Source organism: Aotus nancymaae, unplaced genomic scaffold, assembly GCF_030222135.1.
Source record: "Aotus nancymaae isolate 86718 unplaced genomic scaffold, 86718_ANA_hifiasm-v0.15.2.pri h1tg000040l, whole genome shotgun sequence".
Classification (NCBI taxonomy): domain Eukaryota; kingdom Metazoa; phylum Chordata; class Mammalia; order Primates; family Aotidae; genus Aotus; species Aotus nancymaae.
This window is the reverse complement of record NW_026988454.1, coordinates 98,540,545-98,558,343: the sequence shown is the minus strand read 5'-3', so window position 1 is coordinate 98,558,343 and position 17,799 is coordinate 98,540,545. Positions and strand designations below refer to the sequence as shown.

General features: G+C 35.4%; 1 non-coding gene across 1 annotated transcript; it reads left to right on the top strand.

The window, feature by feature from the left end:
• Positions 1–12,256: 12,256 nt before the first annotated feature.
• Positions 12,257–12,360, top strand: LOC135268519 (U6 spliceosomal RNA). The gene has a single exon (XR_010336832.1). It is a non-coding gene; the product is annotated as a U6 spliceosomal RNA (small nuclear RNA).
• The last annotated feature ends 5,439 nt before the right edge of the window (positions 12,361–17,799 follow it).

Sequence of the window (17,799 nt, the reverse complement as noted above, 5' to 3'; positions counted from 1 at the left end):
CAAAGTCAGAAATGTCTGTCCTCTCCTATGTCCATGGGCACAAGCTCAAGGGTAGAGCCCTAGCCAGGAACCCTGCCCTTCTCTACCCAGCACTTCCCTGCCTTCCTCTTGTATCATTTCTCCCCTCCGAAAAAGTACATCTAACTGCTATTAGAATATGGACAGTGACCAGTCTTTGCTACTTTCTTCAGAGAGGGAACATTTTTGGGGGGAAAAACAGCAGTCAGATCCCTCCCAGAGGCCTACCTAAGGGTTCCTGGCAAAGGGGAGCCATCATCTGAAGCTCCAGTTGCCTGACCATTTGGAGTTTGATGGTTTTTATGCGTGAGACCAAAAAAAAAAAAAAGTTTTATAAGGTTTTGTATGCATGGGTTAAACATGTGTATTACACAAGGAAAGAATCTCTGCTGAAGATTACAGAAATAAGAGTGAAATATACTACCAACATTGTGCCCTGAGCCATTTCACCCTGGTGAAAGAAATTAGACCTTGTATGGGAGCAGTTACACTTTAGAAGATAGATAACTGTTCTTGTCACACCGTTAGCATTTAACAGGTATGCCCTGGGAACTCTGGGGCTACTGGGATTCATGGTGGCCATAGAAGCTTCTGTCTCTTTCTGGTATTTCCACTCTCTTTCCTGGAACTCCTTGTCTCTATTATAAAAATCTGAGGTGGCTACTTTAAGGAGGTCATCTAAAGTACTATCTAGTCTCAATGTCTGTTTTTATAGCTTTTCCTAATATCAGGAGCTGCTGGAGTGATAAATTTGTTCTTTAGGATTAGCTGTTCCTTGACAGATTCAAGAGATAGAAAGGTGTGCTTTATCAAGGCCTCTCTTAGCCTTTCCAAGAAAGCGGTGGGATTTTCATCAAATCCCTGGTTGATGATGGATAACTTAGTATAAATGAGGGGCTTGGCTCTAGTCCTAAGTAAGCCTTGCATTATGCACAACTGAAAATGTCTCCTCTTCCAGTCTTCCAACTCATCATTGTGATTCCATTTAGGGTCACTCACTGGCACTGCTTCTCTTCTAGTTGGATAATATTCATTCCTTTCCCAGACACTCTATGAGACACAAAGGTCATCCCCATATCTCGAAGTGCTTGCAGAGCAGCGTGTTTCTCTATCAGTCAGGATCTGCTTCAACAGTAACATAATGTCTCTCCAGGAGAGTTCGAATAATTAGGTAAAATTTTAGAAAACCTCTATATATCTATCAAGGTCATATGAAAACTTGCCAAAATCCCCCTTGATTTGTTTAAGTCCCATAGGGAGAAGGGGACTAGGACCTTACTAGGGCAATATTTATCAGGCATTTGTTGGAGGGGCAAGAGTGAGACTGGGCATGTTTAGGGAAAGGATTTCTAGTAGGGGGCATGTGAGAGGATGAAGCTGGATAAAAAGGTCAAGGTGGACCTGAAGCTGGCTCCTCTGCCAAGGGTGCCTCTGAGACCTGTATGTTTAGTTCCCTGGGCTTGCCCCTTGCAGCCTTACCTGAGATGGCAAACAGGAGGGCTGGGTCAGTCCTACATTTTTGGAAAGGTCTGGGTTGATTTGCAAGGTATAGAAAGCCTGCACATATGGGACTTCACACCATCTGTCCTCATGTCTACAGAAAAGTTCCAAATGCCAGATGGTATCAAAATGAATGTATCCTTCCTGGGGCCAATCCAGGCCTTCATAATTTGGCCAAACCTTTGTGCAGAGGGCTATGAGGCATTTTTCCTCCACATTCTGAGGGTCAAAGCAGTCCCAATGGTTCAGAATACACTCCAGAGAAATGCAAGCTGGAAGTGGTCAAGACAGCTGGTTGCACATTCTGAAAGACAGGGAATAGTGCATCCCTCATTCCCTTCCTTGTTTCATTGAAAACTCAGGATGTGGTAGAGAGAGAAAATAAGCATCCTTCTTTTCCTTTTCATCTCCTATCCCCTGGAGTCCTGGCAACATTGGTAGGTGCGAGCCATAGGTACCATTGCCAGATGCACCTATGAAACAGTGAAAACCTAGAAAATAGGAATTAACTGCCTTCATGTATGCCTACTTTTTTCCCTGCTGTCAACAACCTTTGAGTTCCCTAGGGCTGCTTATACCATGGGGCATGGCTTCCTTTCATGGAGTGGTGGGGGTTGCATTTAGTTGGCAGGATTTGTCCTGTCCATTTACATTAAGCTTGTTGCCTGGCTTTTCATCCCTCATACCTGGTTTTCCTTTCTAGGGCCTCAGGATGAAACTTGAAATCAAGTTTGGGACTGAAAAGATATTTCAGAGGCTATCTATATTTCTTTAGAGTGTCTCCACTGAGCCCTGCCAAATTTGCAGTTATCAGTTAGCAGGAGCTGTTTCTCCATCAACTTTCCTGTTAGTCTTCATGCTTTATTTCATTAGTTTAACCAATATGGAAGACAGTATGGTGATTCCTCAAGGATCTAGAACCAGAATTACCATTTGACCCAGCAATCCCATTACTGAGTATATACCCAAAGGATTATACATCATTCTTTTATAAAGACACACGCATACATGTGTATTGCAGCACTATTCATAGTACCAAGGACTTGGAACCAGCCCAAATATCCATCAAATGATAGACTGGATAAAGAAGATGTGGCACATATATACTATGGAATAACATGCAGCCACAGAAAAAAGGATAAGCTTATGTTCTTTGCAGGAACATGGATGAAGCTAGAAACCATCATTCTCAGCAAACTAACACAGGAACAGAAAACCAAACACGCATGTTCTCACACATAAGTGGGAGTTGAATAAAGAGAACACATGGACACAGGGAGGGGAATATCACACACTGGGGCCTGTCAGGGGGTTGGGGGAATAAGGGAAGGATAGCATTAGGAGAAAAATCTAATGTAGATGACAGGGTAATGGATGCAGCAAACCACCATGGTACGTGTATACCTTTGTAACCAACCTGCATGTTTTGCACATGTATCCCAGAATTTAAAGTGTAATTAAAAAAAAAAAAAAAAGAAGACAAGAAATCGAGTGCTGGGGAGAGGGAACCCTCTCACTTAGAAAAGGAAAAAAGGAAAAAAGGTTTTAGGGGCAAAAGGGGAGGTGATGAGTGAAGAACTTCTTGCTCAGTGAAAGTGGGTCCCTTTAATTCTTGTATCTTTCCCCTGGTTCAGACTCGGTTGAATTCCTTGGCCAAGGGAAAATCATTCTGATGGCACAGCAGGTGAAGAGTGCCTACCCATAGGCCTGGTGGTGGTCTGGTTTTCTCCTCCCCCACCTTGTAGCTGTTGGGCACAGGCTTTGCTTGCTGTGGACATGCCCAGGCACCCCAGCTGGGAACAGAAATGGTAAGGGAAGGTGCCCTGAGCCCTGTGTTCCTGCCTGTGATTTGCACTCACCTTCCAGGATATTGGATGAGCCCCTATTTGAAATGGGAAAAGTTTCTTTATCTCTCTTGCAGGGTGTGTTTTGGAGGTGTTGCTCACTTCTTTCAGGTCCTGGGGAGTGTGGGCTTTGACCCCATCGCAGCATGTAGGGTTGAGTCTTTACAGCTCCTGAAGTCATGGTGGCATGTGTGCTCTTTCAGTTTGGCTGTCTTCAGGTAGATTGTGTAAATCAGCTAAATTAGACCCTCTGCCTTATTGCAAAGAAAGAGGACTTTCTGCATTCCAGGGTTCTTGCCTTAGTGTACCAAGAAAACTGGATCACACATGGGTTTGAAGAATGCGTGCAAGGTTTAATTGATGGTGGAAGTCACATTCAGCAGGTGGATGAGAGCCAGAAGGGAGATGGAGTGGAAAACTAGTCTTTCCCTGGAATCTGACTGCTCAGTGGTCTGACTCGCCTCTGACCAATTCTGGCTGAATTTCATGTCATCTGCATCATTTTGCCATTAATGTCCTGCCAGAGTCTTTTAGTATGTTCTTCTGTTGATGTGTTCCTCTCAACCTCCAGCCAATTGTATATGTGCCAGCTAGGGTCTTGGAGTTTTTATAGGCACAGGATAGGGCATGTGGCAGGCCAGGGTGTTCTTAGAAAATGCGAAATTTGCACACAAAACCAGAAATGCCTGTCCTTACCTAGGTCCATGGGCAGAGGTCCCAGAATGGAACCCTAGCCACGGATCCCTCACTTCTCTACCCAGCACTTCCCTGACCCCTCCCATATCAGCACAACCTGACTTCAAACTACTATAAGGCTACAGTAACCAAAACAGCATATGACTGGTATAAAAACATGTGTATAGACCAATGGAACAGAATAAATAACTCAGAAATAAGAGCTCACCACACACCTACAAACATCTGATCTTCTACAAATCCGACAAAAACAATTAAGAAAGGATTCCCTAATGTATGTTGCTGGGATATCTGGCTAGCCATATTCAGAAAATTGAAACTGAACTCCTTCCTTACACTATATATAAAAAGTAAATATAAAACCCCAAACTATAAAAACCCTAGAAGAAAATCCAGGCAATACCTTTCAGAACATAGGCACAGGCAAAACTCTCATGCTGAAAATGCCGAAAGAAATTACAACAAAAGCAAAAATTGACAATTAGAATTTAAGTAAATGAAAGAACTTCTGAACAACTATCATCAGAGTGAACAGACAACCTACAGACCTACAAAGAACTTAAATGAATTTGTAAGAAAAAAAATTTAAAACTGGCAAAGGACATGAACAGATACTTCTAAAAAGAAAACATACATACTGCAAACACAGATATAAAAAAGCCTCAACATCACTGATAATTAAAGAAATGCAAAAAAAAGTGATATCATTTTACACCAGTGAGATGGTAGTTTACTAAAAAGCTGGTGGTTATTAAAATGTCCAGAAACAACAGATTCTGGCACTGTTACAGAGAAAAAGGAACACTTTTATATGGTGGTGGAAGAATAAATTAGTTCAACCATTTTGAAAGACAATGTAGTAATTGCTTAAAGACCTGGAGGCAGAAATACCATTTGACTTGGCAATACCATTACTAGGTATATACTCAAAGGAACATAAATCATTATATTATAAAGATACATGCATGCATATGTTTATTGTAGCACCATTTACAAGAGCAAAGACATGGAATCAACCTAAATGCCTATTCAAGATAGACTGCATAAAGAAATCTAAACCATAAAATATTAGGCAGTCATAAAAAGGAATGAGGTTATGTCCTTTGCAGGGACATGGATGGAGCTGGAATTCATTATCCTCAGCAGACTAACACAGGAACGGAAAAGTAAACACTGCATGTTCTCCTATATAAGTGGGAGCTGAAGAATAATAATACATTGACACATGAGGGGGAACAACACACACTAGGGCCTGTCAGGTCGGGGAGGGTGCATCAGAAAGAGTAGCTAATGGATGCTAGGCTTAATCCCTAGGCGATGGGATAATCTGTGCACCAAACCATGGCACACGTTTACCTATGTGACAGTCTGCACATCCTGCACATGTACACCTAAACTTAAAATAAAAGTTCCAAAAAGAAAAAGAAAGTACAGCAAACAACAACAAAATGTATAAATGAATATGTAAATAAATAAATAAGACCATACCAAAACTGAAAAGAAGAAAGCTTTATTACATAGCTTGAGTAAGACTGTCATAAGTAAATGCAAAAGGATGAAGCCCTAAGTAAATTTTTAATTCAGGTGTCCCAGTCCATTTTAAATGATTGATGTAGAAAAACCTGAAGAAAAGTGTCAATTGAAAATACTTGCTCAAGGATGGTAAAATGTGTCTGTGGTTATGGGATTGTTTTCCATGTGTATCTCAAATTCTGCCGTACTCCAGATCCTCTAAGCAAAGGCAATTATAATGAAGAGTGATTATACAGGACAACATTCCAGAGTAGTGCTGTTTAAGACATTATCTTGTTCCTTAATCCAGCCTCAATTTTCTCTATGTGTTAATTGCAAAGGGCATTTGTTGCCTTTAAAAAGGGAAGAAATGAAAGGAATTGGGGAAGACAAGATATAAGTTTGTAATGAATGTTGTATGGTGTGAGGAAGCAAGTTTGCCCACACTTAAAGAGATTTCCTTCCATACTGAGTTTAGAAGCCATAAATTTACAATGGTCATAATCTTTTGAGCTATGTAATTTTACACAGAGCTTCTCAGAAGTTAAGTATAGCAGTAAAACTGATTGTGTTAATTCAAAATTAATAATTAATGTATCAGAAGGAAGTAAGTATTTGTATTTGGGAAGTAAGTAACTTACTTTTCATTTTACAGGCTGATATGCAGAAAGGACTTACCTTGTCTTAATGAGACTTTGGACTGTGGACTTTTGAGTTACCGCTGAAATGAGTTAAGATATTGGGTGACTTTAAGGAAGGCATGATTGGTTTTGAAATATGAGGACATGAGAGTTGGGAGGGTCAAGGAGAGGAATGATGTGGTTTGATTGTGACCCCACCTAAATTTCATCTTGAATTTCTATGTGTTGTGGGAGGGACCTGGTAGGAGGTAATTGAATCATGAGGGCAGGTCTTTCCCGTGCTGTTCTTGTAATAGCAAATAACTCTCATGAGATTTAATGGTTTTAAAAGGGGAGTTTCCCTGCACAAGCTGTCTTTTTGCCTGCTGTCATCCATGTAAGACATGACTTGCTCCTCCTTGCCTTCCATATGACTGTGAAGGCCCCCCCAAGCCATGTGGAACTCTGAGTCCAGTTAAACTGCTTTCTTTTGTGAATTTCCCAGTCTCAAGTATGTCTTTATTAGCAGTCTAAAAAGAGACTAATACAGAGCATAACAGAACAAGTGCAGAAGTAGAAGTGAGGAAAGAAAGAGGTAATAATTAAGAAAAGGGAGTAACGAACTTACTGGAGATAAAATGGATTTGAATATCCAAAAGTAGCAGAGGATGACACACACTGTCTATCCAAGTATGGATAGACTCACCCTCCAAAAAAGTGACAGAAGCTCATGCAATCCTGGAGAGATCAGATTGTTTATTTCTCTTAACATTTTAATGAAAAAGATTAGTTTATTTATTGCCTACTCAAGGTATAATGATCTTTCAGTGTGACTTCAAGGATTTGGAATACTGCTGGGGAAAGTAATAAAGTCAATTAATATTATACACTAATTTAAATGACTACTATAATATTATATTTAAAATATGTAATTAAATGAGTATTTAAAATTTGAAGAGCAACTGGAAATATACAGGTTGTGGGAGTATAAATTTATACAATCACTTGGAAAACAATTTGCTAAAATCTACTAAAGCACCACATAGACATATCCAGTGACCTAGCATCTGCACACCTTGGCATTTACCAAAAATGATTACAAGTGTTCAACAAAAGCCTTCATAAATGTTCATTGTAAAACTAAGTAACATTCAAAAGTTTAATTTAAGCTCTGAGTATATCTGATATGGCTAGAAAGATTCTATCGAGACTATATATGTATATAATATTTGGAACAATATTATTAAACAGATAAAAGGATCTTATGAGATAAAACACTAAATGTAAAACATACATCCAATTAACATATCATAATTCATATGTAAATAGTTGGTAAACAATTTCTGACATAAATTCTAAACTTATGAAACATGGGGAGAATTGCTAGATATAGGTGATGGGGGGATGGAGGCAGCAAACCACCTTGCCATGTATGTACCTATGCAACAATCCTGTATTATCTGCACATGTACCCCAGAGCCTAAAATACAATAAAAAATTAAATTATTATATTTTGAAATGTCTGTGTTTCAAACGCATGAAACACATTAAATTTGACAATAAAATTACAAATTGTAAATGTTAGCTACATATATGGTAGTTTAAGTTTTAATATCTTTTATATATAAAATTATTGTAAAAGCTTAAGAATATGGCAGTAAAATAGGAAGAAAATTTGCATACATCTCATTCTCTCATATATAGGAACTATATATATGAGACCTCTAACAAAAGAAATATAAGTGTCCCAAATTATTCAATAATTATGAAAATCAAAAATGTGAGATTAAACATCATATTTAGTCTTGCAAAGTTTTGACAACCAAACTGAGTAACTGAGGCATAAGTCTCAAATCACTCAAGTTTATAGAGCCAGCTTGAGGGTGCACCCAGTAAAAGTATTGATCACAGAAGCACCTGTGGGTTTTTTTTTTCCAAAGAGGTTCTTAGGAGATTTAGTATTGATATATTTTCTTTTAAAAACTGTGGAGAGAGGCAACAATGAAACAAATGCTTTATACATAGTCTTCCGCAATTATTTCAGTCCACTTCTCATTCCCAAAACCCATGTACCCATTCACACTAAGAGAATATTAATATAGCAACATGGAAGGACAAGTCTCCTCCTCTGCCTAGTGTGTAGTCACACGCATTGGTACCACGCTTGTGTTCTCTTCTAAGTATTACAATTCTTCTTTCCATAATCAGTTAGCTACCTGATCAAACTATGAGCCACCTTGCGGTACTCTGAAGGTTACAGTGCCAGTAAGAAAACTCAAACTCAGCTTAACTACTGACTAAATTGACTCAACATTTCTTATTAATGGATATAAGAGATAAAGAGTGCCTATTAAGGTTATATTTATCTCAGTTGTGACTATTCTGTACAAAATTTACCCGCATCTTGTAAGCATTTCTCAAGACTCCTTATAGTCGATACCTTTGCTGACATATCAACATAGATATATTTTTTGCAATGTATATAAATAGGTGTGTATATTATGTAGTACCTTTTATCTAGGTCCTTTTGCTTAGACAATGTTAATGACATTAATTCTGGTTGTTGCATTTAGCAGTAGTCTGTTCTTTTTCTTTTTTGTTTGGAAAGAAGAGGATAGAGTTGAAAGAGGAGACAGAGAATGGCAACTCATGGAAACTTATAAGGCTGCTGTCACATAAATGGATGGTATCATTAATCCTAATTGGAAATGCAGGGCAAGGGCTAGCAATTCATAGAATCAGTGAAAAGTAAAGTCTAATCTGAGGTGCATATGATACACACAAGAACAGCTTCAAAATTTATTACATGAAATTATAAGAGGAAAATGTGTTTTGAAATTCAGGCTTTAAAAAAGTTAGGGAGGCCACAAAATAAGATTCACTTTTACGTTTTATTTCTCTAAAGCTTTTACAATGGTGGAAAAGAGATTCTGAAAATGAAGTATTTTCACTGAAACAGATTAAATGACAAGGGCTCAATATATGTGAGTGCTAGAAATAAATCCTTTTCAGTTTCTAACATTCAGTAATAAATAAAGCCAATAAAATAAGAATGTTCAGATTAACTATAAGAAAATAAAAATCAAAAATAAATTAGGGTAGTCCCCTCCTAAGCCTGCATTTCTACAAGGGAGTTTAGAAGGAGTAGAGAAGATTAATTTTAATTATAACAGTGAGCTCATGAATCTGATTATATTAAAAAATTAGAAAAAAATGAGACAGAATGATTGTATTAGTCAGAATTATTCAGAAAAAGAACTAATAGGTGTGTGCCTGTGTGTGGTGTGTTTGTGTACAGTGTCATGGACCCCATAAGCCATTTTAGTCAAGGATACACAGCAGATATAACCATGGTTCCATGAAATTATAATTCTGTATTTTTGCAGTGTCAGTGGCTTAGGCCAGTAATCCAAGCTACTCAGGAAGCCTCCTGAGGTGGGAGGATGGCTGAGGCCAGGAGTTTGAGACCAACCTGGACAACACAGCAATACCCTACCCATAAAAAATTTCTTTTAGTTAGCCTGGTGTGGTGGTGCATGTCTAGTTACAACTACTTGGGAGGTAGAGGCTAGAGGATCTCTTGAGCCCAGGAGTTTGAGACTACAGCGAGCTATTGTCATGCCACTGCACCCTAGCTCTTGATGACAGAGCACGACATCTTTAAATAATAATAATAATAATTTATTCTTCCTGTATCTTTTTGTATTTAGATACATTTAAATACGTGTAAATATTAATGTGTCACAGTTGCTTTTGCCTAGGAGAAATAGGCAAAATTATGTAGCCTAGGTGTGTAGTAGCCTATACCATCTTGTTTGTGTAAGTACACTCTATGATGTCTACACAACAATGAAATCACCTAACCACACATTTCTCTGAATATATCTCTGTCATAAAGTGACATAATGCATATAGAAAGATTTAAGGATTAGTTAATAGAATTACAGAGGCTAGCAAGTCTAAAATCTTCAGTTGAAATCTCATGGCCATCTACTGAAGAATTTCCTCTGCTGAAGGATTTTGTCTTGCTAGAGGAAGGTCAGCGGGTTGTTATATTCAGACCTTCAACTGATTGGGTGTGGCCCACTCACATTATGGAGGGTAATCCACTTTACTCAAAATTCACCAACTTAAATGTTGAACTCATCCAAAAACACCATCAAATAAACATCCAGAATAATGTATGGCCACAGATCTGAATATGATGGCCAGTCAAGTTAATAAATAAAATTAGCCATACCAATGCTTAAATTGTCAAACGTTTAAAAAAATGTAAATGAGATAAAGACTAAAACTCTTCTACTGATTTTTTATGCTCTTTTTATTTACAGATTATATACACTGACTCACATGCAAATAAACACAAACAAATCTTACTTAATTGCTTCCAATCCACCATGATACTTTCTCAGTCCCTTTTTCCTCTTCTCTAAGGGTCTTATATTCTCTTGGCCTTCATTAAATTTTATATCTCTATCATTTTTTAATTTAGTTAATTGCATTCTGAATCACCCAGGGAGAGCATTTGAATTCTGTATCTCATAACTAATAAGTTGTTAAGTTGTTAAAATTCTATCACCATGGTATTTATATTTATACAAATTTATTTATATTCTACTCTTCAGTTCTATTTGTCACTAATTATTTCCTTACAGGCCCTTAATACTAATGATCTGGAGTATAAAAGTAGAATAACAAGAAAGGTTATCACCTACCCTCTCTCCTATTTACAATCTTTTTTTTTAAATAGGTCCTAGATTAATCTTTTTGTAGTGAAGTTCTAAATATGCTGCTTCCCTGACAAGTAAATTTGTACCACTGTTTGTTACTTAAAGTATAAGCTACTTTGGAAGCAGTTAGAAAGCTCTAAAATTTTACCTTAAGAAATCTATAACTCTGTATAAAACATAGTTTGTTACTACATTAATCAATTTTTGTTTTTACTACAATTACCATAAAAATACTGTTTTAACATTAATCTTTCATCATCATGATATTGCTGATCTTGTCTCTTAGTAAATTTAGGATATCTGTAGATTCTTTTGGATTTGCTTAAAATAAACTAATAATTTGCTGATAGTTTTGCTTAGATTTCCTAATTTTTTTGCTAGTTTTGTAATTTTCTATATAAGACAAATTTTAAGATATCAAATAAAATATTGACTAGGCATAAAATTTTACATGTTTGCTTTGAATCTCATCTTAGTGGGCCTATATCTACATATTTAACATTAATTATATAAATGGTTGATAGATATTCTCTGAGATTGAGATGTATCTTTATATTTTTGAAATTTTTCATAATAAATGAATATTAAATTATATAAAATGTTTTTCTTTCTTTTTTTATATAAGTATTTTTGTTCATTTAACCTGTTAGATATTTTTCTATTCTTAGCCAAATTTCATTGGTCTTAATGTGTTAATATTTTATACATCTGTCTTTGATTCTTATAAATTTATTAAAATTTTCTACATTTGTGGTGAGAAACAAGACTGAGTTTCTCAAGCATTAGTTAATGTAATTTGTTATATTTTAGTTAATAGACAACTTCAAAATAGGCAAAATGCTCACATAATTTATGTTATTATATGGTGCACTTTTATCTTAACTTCTTACATCCAAAACGTACCACTGTTTTGCATTTCTTGTGTATTCTTTCAAAGTTTGTTTTTATTATTTATACTATCAATAGGTGTTCTTAAAGGCAAGTTTCAGTAACTTTGGAATTTGTGACTTTAGAAAAGAGGGAAAAACTTTTAGGACTCCCATGGAGAGCCGAAATGTTCATAAATTCAATAAAAACAGTAGTTAACTGCATGTACTGAACAAATAGGAGAGTAAAATCATACTTTTATGATTCTGCTTAAAACATTGCTAATTCTTCATTTTTTAAAGTGAAGAAAACTTTTGAGCTATTTACAGCTTTTACCAATTGAGTAATATATAATCCTATGAACAAAATTTGGAGCATATTTCTCTATCTGGTTTCTCAACTATTTTTGAGTATTCTCAACTTATGGCAATATATTTATTTGCAGAAGTATAATAAGAATTTGTTTTCTGTGCTCACTTTGGCAACACATATACTAAAATTAGAACGACACAAAGATAAACATGGCCCCTGCACAAGGATGACATGCAAATTCATGAAGCATTCCATAATTTTTTTAAAAGAATATGTTTTCATTTGCAAAAGGACAAAATTGGAGAAACTGGTTATTTTACCAAAGCTTTGATTGGAATGCCATACTTTCCTTTTAGAAATAAAATGTGACTTATAGAGTCAAAGACTTTGGGAAAACTGACCTCATACCTTGTCTATACAGTCCTTATACAGAGTTCATTACATATGGTAAGTAAATAATGTAACTTTTTTTTTTTGAGACTATGTCTAGGCAATAGAATGTAACTTTATAACAAGCTGAGGAGCCCCAAGTTATCTTGAGACCTCAAGAGGAGAGAAATGTATCCAACTCACAAACTTATTTAATGGCACAAATAAACCGTGACTGGGCTTAAGGCTTTAAAAAGTATTTTCTGAGATAGAACTAGTTTCTTCAAAGCTAATATGTAAAGGATCTTATACAGCAAATAATTATTTATACTGTGCTATATGCAAATAATCAAACTTACATATAATGAGAGAGAGACAAAGAGAGACAGCATGTGTTAGAGAGAGCATGCAAAAAAGTTAATACTTACTGCAACCCATACAGGTCACTTTAACTTTTGACTCTGTGTCTCAATCTGGTTATATGGTTTTACTATTCAGAGTCCTCAGGTTGTTGATCTAAGTTTTTAGTTGTAATAAAGATAAGCTATACTGGGTTTTTCCCCACTTGGTTAGATGTATCATAGTACAATGAACATATAAAACTCATGTTAGTCCAATATTTAATAAATTTAGTGTGTACAAGTGCTTTCTGTATCGTAAAAGAGTATTAATATTAGGAATTATAAACAATAAAAATGTACTACATATTTTATCAGTTTATCTGTTGGTAAATTCTTAGGTTGATTCTAATTCTTGTCTATTGTGAATAATGCTGCAATAAACATGAAAGTTCAGATATAGCTTTGATGTACTGATTTTCTTGCTTTTGGATGTATTAACTAGTAGTGGGATTGCTAGATTACATGGCAGCTCTATTTTTAGTTTTTTGAGGAAACTCCATACTACATTCCATTGTAGCTGTACTTACATTCCCACCAAAAATGTACAGAGGTTTCCATTGCTTCACAATTTATTATTGCTTGTTTTTTGGTTAAAGCAATTTTAGTTGGTGTGAGATGAATATCATTGTGACTTTTATTTGCTTTTCTCTGATGATTAATGATGTTGAGCGTATTTACTTATGCCTGTTGGCTATTTGTATGTCTTCCTTTGAGAAATGTCTATTCAGATATTTTACACATTTTAAAATCATATTATTTGATTTTTTTCCATTGAGTTGTTGTATCTCTTTATATATTGTTTATTAATTCCTTGTCAGATGGGTAGTTTGCCAATATTTACCTCCATTCTGTGGATTGTCTCTTCATTTTGCTGATTGTTTCCTTTGCTGCATAGAAGCTTTTTACCTTTCTATGATATCATTTGTCCATTTTTGCTTCAGTTGCCTATGCTTTTGAGGTATTTCTCAAGAAATATTGGCCCATACCAATGTCCTGGAGAATTTCCCCAAAGTTTTCTTTTAGTAGTTTCATAATTTCAGGTGTTACATTTAAGTCTTTAATTATTTTGATTTGAATATTTTTGAGTTTTCTGTCTCAATTTTTGCCTTAAAATATGACCTATCCTTGAGAACAATCCACTTACTGGGGAAAATAATGTGTATATCATGGCTGTTAGATGAAATGTTCTGTAAATATCTATTAGGAACATTTGGTCTGTGGTGCAGAATAAGTCCAATGTTTATTTGTTGATTTTCTATCTGTATAGTTTGTCCTACTTTCAGTAGGATGTTGAGGTATCCAGCTACTATTGTATGGGTGCCTATTTCTCTCTTTATTTTTAGTAATATTTGCTTCATATATATTGATCCTCCAGCGTTGGGTGCATATATAAAATTGTTGTATTCTCCTGATGAATTGACCCCATTTTTCAATACATCATGTCCTTTCTTGTACTTTTTGTAGTTTTCTATTTAAATCTATTTTATCTGATTCAATAATAGCTGCTCCTGCTCTTCTTTGGTTTCCATTTGCATAAAGTATCTTTTCCCATCCCTTTGTTTTTAACCTATGTGTGTCTTTATAGGTGAGGTGTGTTTCTTGAAGACAGCACACAATTTATTTTATTATATTTTATTTATGTTGTAAAACCTATTCCACCCTCCTATGTCTTTTGATTGGAAAGTTTGGTCCCTTTACAGTCAATGCTATTATTAATTGGTAAAGATTTACTACTGCCAGTTTGTTGTTTTCTGGTTGTTTAATGGTCCTCTCTTCCTTTATTTCTACCTTTGTCTAAAACTAATCTTCTGTAGTAGTATATTTTAGTTTTTTTGCTTTTTATTTTCTGTGTATCTAGTTTAGGTGTTTTTTGTTTGTTTGTTTGTTTAAGGGACGGGATCTTGCTATGTTGCCCAGGCTGGAGTGCAGTGGCTATTCACAGGCACAATCCCACTACTGATCAGCATGGGAGTTTTGACCTGCTCCATTTCTGACCTGGGCCAGTTCACCGGTTCACCCCTCCTTAGGCAACCTGGTGGTCCTCCACTCACGGGAGGTCACAATATTGATTGCAAACTTAGTGTAGACACCTGATCGGCATGGGGCACTACAGCCCAGAACTCCCGGACTCAAGCAATCCTCCAGCCTCAGCCTCCCAAGTAGGTGGGATGACAGGCATGCGCTATAGCACCCGGCTATAGATTTTTTTTATTTGAAGTTACCATAGGGCTTGCAAATAAGATGTTATAATCAATCATTTTAAACAGATCACAGTTTTCTTGGATTACAAACAATAACAAACAAGCAAAAAGAAAACTAATACAAACTGTACACTTGGCTCACACTGGTAATCTCAGCACTTTGGGAGGCTGAGCCAGGCAGATGACCTGACATCAGATATTGAGACTAGCCTGGCCAACATGGCAAAAACCTTAGCTGGGCATAGTGGTACACGTCTGTAGCCCCAGCTACTAGAGAGGCTGAGGCACGAGAACTACTGGAACCTGGAAGGCAGAGGTTGCAGTGAGCAGAAATAGGGTCACTGCACTCCAGTCTGGGCAACATGAGCAGGACTTCATCTCTAAAACAAAAACAACCAAAAAAAAAAAAAAAAAAACAAAAAAACCACACATTTCAGAAATTCAGTAATATAATTACATTACTAAATGACTGAGGTGTTTCTTTCTGTTTTCTTTTTTTTTTTTAACTCTGATTGCAAACTAGAAGATCAATAGCAGCAATGCATTTCTGATCATTATGTTAGCATAAATACCTAGCTCCTAGACTATTGATTAATTCTTCATTAAAGCTTAGCCAAATGTCACACCATATGATTCTAAAATATTTTGTAGTAAATTATAGATATCATTGGAAATGTTATTTAAAAGTTTTATATAACAAATATATTCCCATTGCATATCAGTAACTAATTTAGTCAAATTCTTGAGACATATCACAGGGTAGGAGCCTTTAAATTAGATTTTTAAAATTCCCAAAGATGTTTCCTTTTTTCCTCATAAAAAATTGAAACCTATTAACAATTAGAATTACATAATTTATTATATTTCTACTTGATCGACTTTCATGTATATACAATATTCAATAGTATTTAAAAATGCTGTATTATAAAATAAAAATGCTTCAAAGATTAAAAAAGAAGTCAGTATTTTCAAGTATAAAAGAATTTTGGGATTTCTTTTTCTGGAAGCAATTTGACTCTTTTATGCAAACACTGATATCTAAAAGAACATTTTTTTCTAAACAAGTATATCTATTATTTCTCTTTCATATCTTATAAAAATTATTTGAAATTTCCAAATAATCTTTATAGTCTGCCATATATTTAGTGTTTTTAAAAAATTTTGTTGGTTTATATAATCTTTTTTTTGTTTGTTTCTCTGTCGCCCAGGCTGGAGTGAAGTAGCACAATCTCGGCTAACTGCAACCTCTGCCTCCTGGGATCAAGCAGTTTTTTTGCTTCAGCCTCCAGAGTAGCTGGGACTAGGGGATCGCGCCACTATGCCCAGGTAATTTTTCTTTTTGTATTTTTAGTAGAGACATGGTTTCACCATATTGGCCAGGCTGGTCTTGAACTCCTGACCCTGTGATCCACTGGGCTTGGCCTCACAAAGTGTTGGGATTACAGGTATGAGTCACCGCGCCCGGCCGGTTCATGTAGTCTTGATCATATTTAACAATTACTTCCTCTTATTCTTTTACTTACTTTTTGGTCAATGACTAGTTAATATTACCAGAATAATTGTTCATATTTATTGATATTATCAGATGTCTTATCTTCCCATTTTTTTGAAATAATGAATTAGGACAATAACTTCTCTCATAATGAATGCTCCTTGCATTTGAGGTCTGTGTCTTACTTGGTCTTTGGAAATAATTCTTCTGATATACTGCCAAATGACAAATTTCATTTGTTGTACTTTATAGTTTTTGACCTATATCAATCATCAGTTTGTTTTCAGACTATATCATTTTTAACATTAATAGTATGCTAGTAAGATGGAATTTATGACAGACCTTTTTTATTTTATCTTTTCTAAAATATTTTAAATAGCACTCAGAATTATGAACTCGACAAGAAATTTAAGTGCAAAGCCACTCAAAATTTCTCATAGGAGAAGAGGCTTATCTTTTCAGATGGTTGAACAAATAGTTATTTAAAATTCTTAATTCCTGTTTCCCTAGTTCATTGGGATTTTCTTTGGGCACAGAAAGTGTTCTCTTTTGTTTATTTAGTGCCAATAGATCATGGAAGTTAATATCTTCTAAGAAGTTTGGCTGTCATTCTAAGGAATGGAATTCAAGATGTGGGTCAAGCTTATGTGTACTATTTCTCAACTGACATTTCTTATGCCATTTAGATCACATTGTCTGAATCTGAGTTAGTTTGTGTAAATCTACAATCCCCACCCTCAAAAGAAAATTCAGTAAAAGAAATATTGGAAAATTCCAGAAAAAAAATGAAGAATGTAACTAAACTTGCCAAACACTGTCAGTTATTTGTAATTATACACACACACACACACACACACACACACACACACACGGTACAAATAAAGTACATTTTATATAAAATATATTCTGAATTTTTCAAATCAATTTAAATGGTGTAATGCTAGGTCAGTTTAAAGAACTACCATAAAAGCATTCCACTAAACAAATTTTCCATACTACAGTGAAGCTTCTTTACAACCAAAATGAATTTGATCTTCGTTGAAATAAAACTTAATACCATAGATTAAAATACATACATGCACTATTTGTAGTTGTATTAAATCATTTGTTTAACCATGGCAATAAATGATGTAAAAAATGATATTATGTAAATCATTGTTCTAAGCACATAGATGTCATATTATATTGGATAAATTTAATTGACTGTAATTTATTTTACTTAAATATTCTCTTATTA